An 8,058-nucleotide genomic window follows, 5' to 3' on the forward strand; every position below is an offset into this window, starting at 1 on the left:
ACTGCGTGTCTTTGAAACCAGGGTCACGCATATTGAATAGAAAGCGATGAGGTCGTACCCAATCAATTAGTCGCTCAGAGTCCATGACTCTGTATCGCCTGCCCGACCCTTCGCTTGGATATTTTATTGATTTATTTATTTTTATTTATTTATTACTGCAAGCCATTGACTGGCCAAGGCAGGAGTGGGTACATTGTGGAAAAGAGCACATGATCAAAATATGCGGTACGACATTACATCAGAAAATAAGACGCAACGCTTCTTTCAAACACAGATGTGCTTGGACTATTTTATAATAGTTTCAGGCAAACTATTCCAATCATCTATAGACCTCACAAAGAGCGAAAATTTAAATACATCAGAAAAGTACGGATAGGGATCAATATGCCTGTTATGCTTATGTCTAACAAATCTCGGAGTCGCAAACTGTATGAATTCTTGGTTCTCTAACTTCTGGGAATCGCTAATAATTGAGAAGAACGTTTTAAGGCGATTTATTTCCATATGCGCTTCAATCGAGTTAAATCCAGCTCTATTTTGCAATTCTGTAACTGATGTGGTTGATCTGTAATCATTGAAAATAAAGGGAAGTGCCTTATTTTGTACTCTTTGCAGTTTTTTCATGTTTTGACGCGTGAAGGGTTCCCAAACTGGGCTCGCATAATCCATGACTGGTAAGACCAGGCTTTTGAAGGCAGTTATTTTAACTTGGGGCAAGCGTCTCGTAGAGTTCCGCATAAAGTGCAAAGCCGTTGCATGGTCTTTTTGTATATTTGATCAACATGAAGGTTCCGTGAGAGATTCGGACAGAATAATACGCCTGGATACTTATACTTTATCTCTTTTTTGAGCGATTTCTCCCCAATACGGTTATCAAAAACAAGAGGGGCTAACTTCTTAGCCCCTGCCATAGAAACGGTTTTATTTAAGTTCAGTGACATCTGCCATTCGTCACACCATTTTTTTTTCTAATTTTTTGCAAATGTAGATTTAATTTTAGGTGGTCGAATCTACTCTTAATTTCGGTAAATATTGTTTTATCATCCGCGAAACGCTTAATGCGTACAGTCTTTTTGAATTCCTTACCCATGCAACTGATAAAAAGAATAAAAAGTACAGGCCCGAGCACAGATCCCTGTGGTACCCTAGATACAACCCTACAAGGACGCGATTGTTAACAATGGACGCCACAAAAGCCGCAGTGTCATGCACTCCGATGTCGCGATCCTGGCGGTTGGTGGTAAAAGTTCCCGTAAAAAGCAGGAGCAAACGCGAATGCCGCTGTCTTCGCGGCGTCCCAACTGTTGACTGCCGAAACTTCCTTGGACTGTCGAGCCTCGGAAGGTTCTGCAGCAAAACGGGAGCCTGCCACAACGACCACCGCTGCTGTGACGCCGCCAGGACCGTGGCCGGCGACAGCGTGACAGTAAGATCTATGACGTCATAACGCAAACATCAAGGAGACACTTTTTTCTCGACACAGTAAACAACTTAGTCAGAGACGTGTTCCAGACACCATTTTAATGAGTCAAGGCATGCCCCCATTCTCAGCCGATACAGTGTAGGCCCCTCGAGGCAACACCACCTGACAACATGGCCGAAGCGATGGAGGTTTCGTGCCACCTGCCGGATGCCAGAACGGGCCCGAGGTTCAACACGAACGCTGCGTCAACATTCAGCTGGAACTCTTGTGTTCAATAACCGGGCAGGTGTCCCAGCCGAAAGCTATTGCGACCCTCGTATTTCATCACTGACGCACCTGGAATCTTGGTAGATTTTTTTTTAAATTCTGTTTAATGTACATATATATATATATATATATATTCTTTATTTGCAGACGGGTGTGTGTGTGGAAAAACAATGGACGTAATTTAAAGAGGAGATAATTACTTTGTTTACGGTCTCATCGCTGTTCGCTCTTTTCTGTGTTTCTTTTTTTTTTAGGTTGAGTCCACCTGCCACAAGAAAAGCACTCTATCCTGATTTAGGGCTCCAGGTATAGAGGACTGTTCTGTTTTGCGCAGGATATATAAGGGTGTCCATGCCTAGTTTATAAACGACGGTTCACTGGAAATTGTTGAGGTAAGGTATATTCTCTTTCAAATTAGGCCTGATCGTAGCCAACGCCCCGATTCGACACAGCCAATCAGGCAGCACTAAAATCGCTTCGTCACTGCACTCGTCGTCTTTGTACGCTCTTCTTCTGGGCTAAACAAGTCACGCATAGAAATTAGGCAGAATCACGGCGTACTCACTGTTCTCGGTTCATTTGTTCCGATGACAGCAAACGCAGAAACACAACGAGCGCCCCGACTTTAGCCGCGTCTTGATTGGCCGCAACAGATCGTAGCATTGGCTGCGGACGAGCTTAATTTGAAGCTGCCTTGATTTAAAATAGGCTCGAAGTCTCAAAACAGTTAAGAATTGATGGGAAGTTAATGTATTTTAAGTGATCTGATTTGTACGCCTCTGTGACGACTGCCCAAATTCGTTTAGTGTATATTCTGCCCTGGAGCTCGCGCTCATTTGCTTTTGCAAAAACTTTGGTTCCGAAGGCCATTTTCAAAAATTCAGATTTTCAGCAAGTTACTCGTTTCTAACAACTTTAATGGCGATTGATCGAACATATTTTTTAAGGCGATTTAAAAACGCACTACGGCCGCCGCTAATTTTTTTTTTTTTTTTTTAGATATAAATAAAACGTCAAAACACGGAAGTGTTCGTGTTACGAGGAATAAGTTATAATGTCACATTTCCTTTTACACTACAAAGCAATCTAGCATTAGGCGGTACTGCGGCAGCACACCATGCACCGTCTCCGCGACACTGCCCCTCGCGTCGTTTGCCGAAGGCTGCTACACGCCGTTTCCTGAATATATATATATATATTTTGCCAGCGTAGTTACTGAATTACCTACGCAGTAGAGCAACACACTCCAGCCTTATTGCGGCTTAAGTTCATCTAAAAATCTAAAGCATTACGCAAACTTGCCGCCAAAAAAAGGTGGGAATGAAGTAATAGCCGGCCGCAAGTCGGCAAGCCAAAGTGGAGAGGATCGAGAGGTTGCCGCCGTCGATCATAGATAGCGGTAGCTGTCCAGAGCTCTGTGTCGTCGTTTGTTTGTTGACGGGCACGATCATGGGGAACTAGCCCCTAACAGCTCTGCTATAAGATTGTTTTGTGTGTTTTCTTGTTTTTCCGGACCTGTTAAAAGAAAGTCCGAGATTGAGGCACAGGTTATCGCGCGAGCTTCCTGCCACCCTGTCTAAATTTCAGGAAGCTGCCTTTTCGATTCGTAATAATGGCCAATTACACCCGCTCGGCAGTGCGCATTCAAATTTTGGTGCCTTGAACACATCTTTGACTGGTGTGTGCCCAGCGTCCTATTCCGCCGATGCGTCCAAAGTGGTGCCGATGTGGCCTCAAATGACGTCACAAAAGAACGAGTGTCGCGCTGTCGGGTGTCGCGATCCTAGCGGCTGGTGGTAAAAGTGCTGGCGAAAGACACAAGTGAACGCGGAGGTCGCTGACGTAACACCGCAGTGATCGTGGCCGGCGACAACTAGGCACCTTTTTGACGTGATCGGGCGGAAATTGAGGGATCCCTTTTCTTTTTTAAGCGGTGAACAAACTAGTAAAAGACGCGTTCCAGCCACTGTATGCCACAATGGCAAAGCTCACGGTGTAATCAGAGAGTGGAGTGCCAGTACTCTATAAGCGTGGTTAAAGTGTAGTTTGACTAGTGGCTCTAACAGCCTCGTCCCAGTAGACATGCACCGATTTTTGTCCGGCGACAAGGTGTGGTGTGTCGTTGATACCGTCCCATTATAGACCTTTCCAGCGGCAGCCTCGACAAAGCGATTTCCAGCGCGCATTTCTGGTTTTGAGAGTGTACGTCAGTGTTGCCCGACTGCACTGAGCTGTGGGTTTTCTCGTCAGTGGGCTGTGGCAGCCTGCGTAGGAGCAATTTTGAACGCTGGTGGCGGCAAAAATTGCCTCGCTTTATTCTTTTTTTTTTTTTTTTTTTGTGCTCTATGGTGAAGAGAGTTTCTCGAAATTATTAAGAAAGCGTTGAACTATTTTGGGGAACAAAAACAAACAAATGAAAGCTATTTCCGGCGAGTCCGTGCGCGACAGAACAAATGCAAGTGGGTTGTTTGTTTCATTTTATGCTGATCTTTTTAACGGCACCGTACACTCATCCGTGTCAACCTACAAAGATCTTTACTGCCTAACATATTTGACCACACCAGAGGAGAGCTGAACTGCATGGGTATTGCCCGCTCACTATATGAAATTCAACGAATCTCATCAATCGAACAACAAATATCGTACGTACCCCACGGTGTCGTGTTATCCGTACAGGATTTGAGAAAGGTCTCAAATAACACAGCATATCCAATATACAGTGTCGACGATAGTCACCTCACGACGATCGGACGAAATCCGGCTTGTCTTTGGGTACGTTTTGAAGAGTGATGTCTTTTTTTAGGGATACGGTCCATTCGTCGCATGCGCACTCGTCACAGGACGATTGGTCACAGGACTATTCGTCACACAGGAACATTCGTCATAAGATGACTCGTCACGCGGCCAACTGGTCCTACAATAGTTCGTCCCCCGAAAAATGTATTGTTCAATTTGGTTCGGGCGGGCAAAGTGGCTCACCTCCTATCTTAGTATGTCTTTGGCTTCTGAAAGGCGAAGAATTTGTAACAAACGTTTTAGCATCTGGTTCGGTCTCGAACATTGAATGTTGGTTCGGCCTGACAAAGTGGGTCACCTCTTATCTTAGCATGTCTTTCGCTTATCAAGGTCAAAGAATTTGTAACAGACGTCTTAGCTTCTGGGTCCGTCCCGAACGGTGAATGCGGAGGCCATATAAGAGTGACTATTTTTGAACTCGGACTACATTCAAAATAATGGAGGTGATCGCAACAGAGAGAGGTGGAGCCATGCAGTTGTACGAGAGGTACTCGTACACATGCAGCAGAAAGAATTCCGATACTTATTGGTTGTTACGAAGAGGCGTATGCAAGGCAAAGTAAAAACTGATTTGGCTGCCAATCGAATTATTGCTCGTTCAAGCCAGCAACTTAGATCAACCTGCTGAAGAGTCGTAATATGATGAAAGGAAAAGCGGATGAGTATTGTAAGATTAGTTTTTCTAACCGTTGGTTTATGTCACAGTGGGAAGTCGTGAAACTCCTCAGGCAATGAGGGCGGTTGTTGAAATTTACAATTTACTATCGTACCCTGCCCGATCGATGTGACCAGTTGCCCGCATGACGAGTCATCCTGTGACGTATGTTCCTAATTGACGAATCGTCCTGTGACCAATCGTGCTGTGAGGAGTGCGCACGTGACGAATCGTCCTCATCCCGTTTTTTTACACAACACTAAAGCAAATGAACCAACGTGTCTATTCAGTTCCCATACCCCGGACCCTATCAGCTACTTCTCGCCAAGACCGGGAACATATCCCGGAAGGCTTTTCGGAGATTATCTCAACGGAAATAATCCTCGAAGATCGTCGAACGGCCCGCGTCGCAGGCTGCTTGACGTTCGCTTTCTTCGCTCGCTCTCTTCGTTCGTTTCCTGCGAAGGTCCAGCAGGCTACGAGCCCTGGTATTCTCTGGTTCTCACAGTGGAAGATTACAAAAACACGCAAGCATCCTGAACAGGCAAATAGAGTAAACACTTTCAAGGAAAGCCGGCGAACTCCGAACACACAATGCAGGTGGGGAGTCGCGCTGACCGGGTTTTCACAGCTCAGGCGGGTGGCAGAAATGTTTGGCTGATAGGGGTCGCTCGAGTCGCAAAATGGCGGCGGCCAGCGAGCTGTTTCTGCAAATGTCTATAGCGACGGACATGACAGACAAACGATCGACGAAAGAGCAGTTGTTCGTCGTCTGACTTGTGCCGCCAACAGCGCGGAGCAACAGTCCCACCACCGAACAGCACTCGCCGACGAACCTGCACTCCAGGGTTGAAAGCTGGGCTAGCTGGTATGGTTCATGATGACTAAAGCGCACAAGAAAGAAGGCGGAAAAAAAGGAACAGACATACCTAAAGTCTTTCTTGTTTCAAAAGTAGCGCAAGGTGCGTCGATGCACGAGGCACGTGCAACGTGCTGCCCTTGGGAAGACGAACTGAACTAGACTTCAGACGCCATGTTCTTCCCACAAGGGGCGGGCGGCACGTGTCTCGAGCATTTCCGCAACAATGAATGGTGCCACTTTTCCCAGGATAGAGAGGCTTTACACACACCCACAGCGCTTTCGTGCGTGCTCACTCTCGTGCTCCTCGTTGTTTGCTTCTTTTGTATCCACCTGCTACCACCATTTGAGCTCGCTTGCCGTCGTCCGTCTTGTCGCTGCTATGGCGCCGTGTCGCGAAAGGCGCTATACCAGCAGTACAGTAAGTTCCGCCGATACGTTAAGTACCTCCGGGTACTTACCGCAGTCGTCGAAGCAATGGGCCGCAGCAATCTCAAGGAAGGCCTTGCTTGTCCTTGCCGTTCCTTTTATGATACGATGGCGTTTTCCTCCCCAAAAAAGACTACTATCCTCTACCATCTGTACTAGGAGGCATTCTAGCTCATAGTAAGTCGGAAGCACGGCAGTTAGAGGCGCTCATAATGATCCAGACCATGGAGAACAAAAAACTCTTGGGGTTTATTAGGTTCCAATGTTCATGTTGGTATTCCCATAAAAACGAGGATAGATATTTACTGGAAGTGTTTCTGTGAAACCTGTCTATACTCTATTTCATCTTATCATGTACCGCAGCAGATGCTGCAAGCGTGAGCTCCTTACACTAGGGCGCATCTCCGTGGCACAAGCTCTCGCGCATTAAAGGCAGCTGCCAACGCTGTGAGCTCGCGCTTCTACCCTTTGCTGCGGTACAACATAAGGTGAAACGGAACAAAACGAAACGAAAAAAACGGTTTAGAACAAAACACAAAGGGCAGAAATAGCTAACCGCCCTTATCAAAGTGAATCAAAGGAATTGAAATTTGATAATGATGAACCCAACAAAAAGGTACAATTGAGGTAGACGGGACTCCAACCATAAATGAAGCGTGCAAGCCTCATGCTTTTTGGGGGCTTTCTGTGATGTATGCAACAATGCGGAATGTAGTCGGTGGATCGGGGTCCAATTTCGCTTGCTCACACCAGCTCGGAGCAAGTGGACCGAAAGCTCGCGCTGCAGAACCCAGGGATCCTGGGCTCAATCCCCACCCCTGCACGTTTGATGTGGGCGTTCATCGTACCTGCGTGCGGTCGTGTATCACTACGTGATGCACGTTAAAGAACCCAGTCTAGTGGTTGTACTGCACTGGCTAAACTGCTCATCAACAGCTGAAACACCAGACGCCCAGTTGGGGATGACTAACTCAGCTGTATTGACATACACACACCACATCTACAATATATGCATTGAATCAGAGGTGCTCTTGAAGAACATGTGCCGCCGTGCAGTACACGCGCGGTTTTTGGCGCGCTGTGCGAGCCAAAAACCTTACCGGAATTTCGCCATGTTTGTCGGCAGGTATTTGGTCCATCTAGGAAAACGGGAGAGCTGTGTCGCGCGACTCAGTTTGTGGGTTTATTTCGCCTTGTTTTGTAGCCAACTTCGGTTCCACTGGTGGAACAGTTGCCTTGTCTGTATCTTTGCCGTCACTTAGGCAAAGCACTAAGGCACTAAGCACTAAGGCACTAAGCACAAAGGCCCAAAGCACTAAGGCACTAAGCACTAAGGACTTAGGCACGTAAAAGTACTGGGGACTCCGACAAACAGGTAACCTGTAGGTGTCGTTTGCAGCTCGTTCGCGTTGGTCGCTGTCGGTTGTTGCTGTTGGTCGTTCTAGTAAGATTAAACCCTATACCGACAGAGCAAAAGAAAATTTTAGAGGAAGTGGCGCGTCATCCGCGTGTAAGGAAAGGAAACATGACACGCGTGGAGCGTAACAGCCGCATGGTTGAGTGGTTGGCGGGCGGCGCGCGCGTCCATCGCCGATGAGAGGGAAAGACAGGAACACCTTCTGTCTTCCT

Source organism: Ixodes scapularis, unplaced genomic scaffold, assembly GCF_016920785.2.
Source record: "Ixodes scapularis isolate PalLabHiFi unplaced genomic scaffold, ASM1692078v2 PGA_scaffold10__122_contigs__length_95168666, whole genome shotgun sequence".
In the NCBI taxonomy this organism is placed as follows: Eukaryota; Metazoa; Arthropoda; class Arachnida; order Ixodida; family Ixodidae; genus Ixodes; species Ixodes scapularis.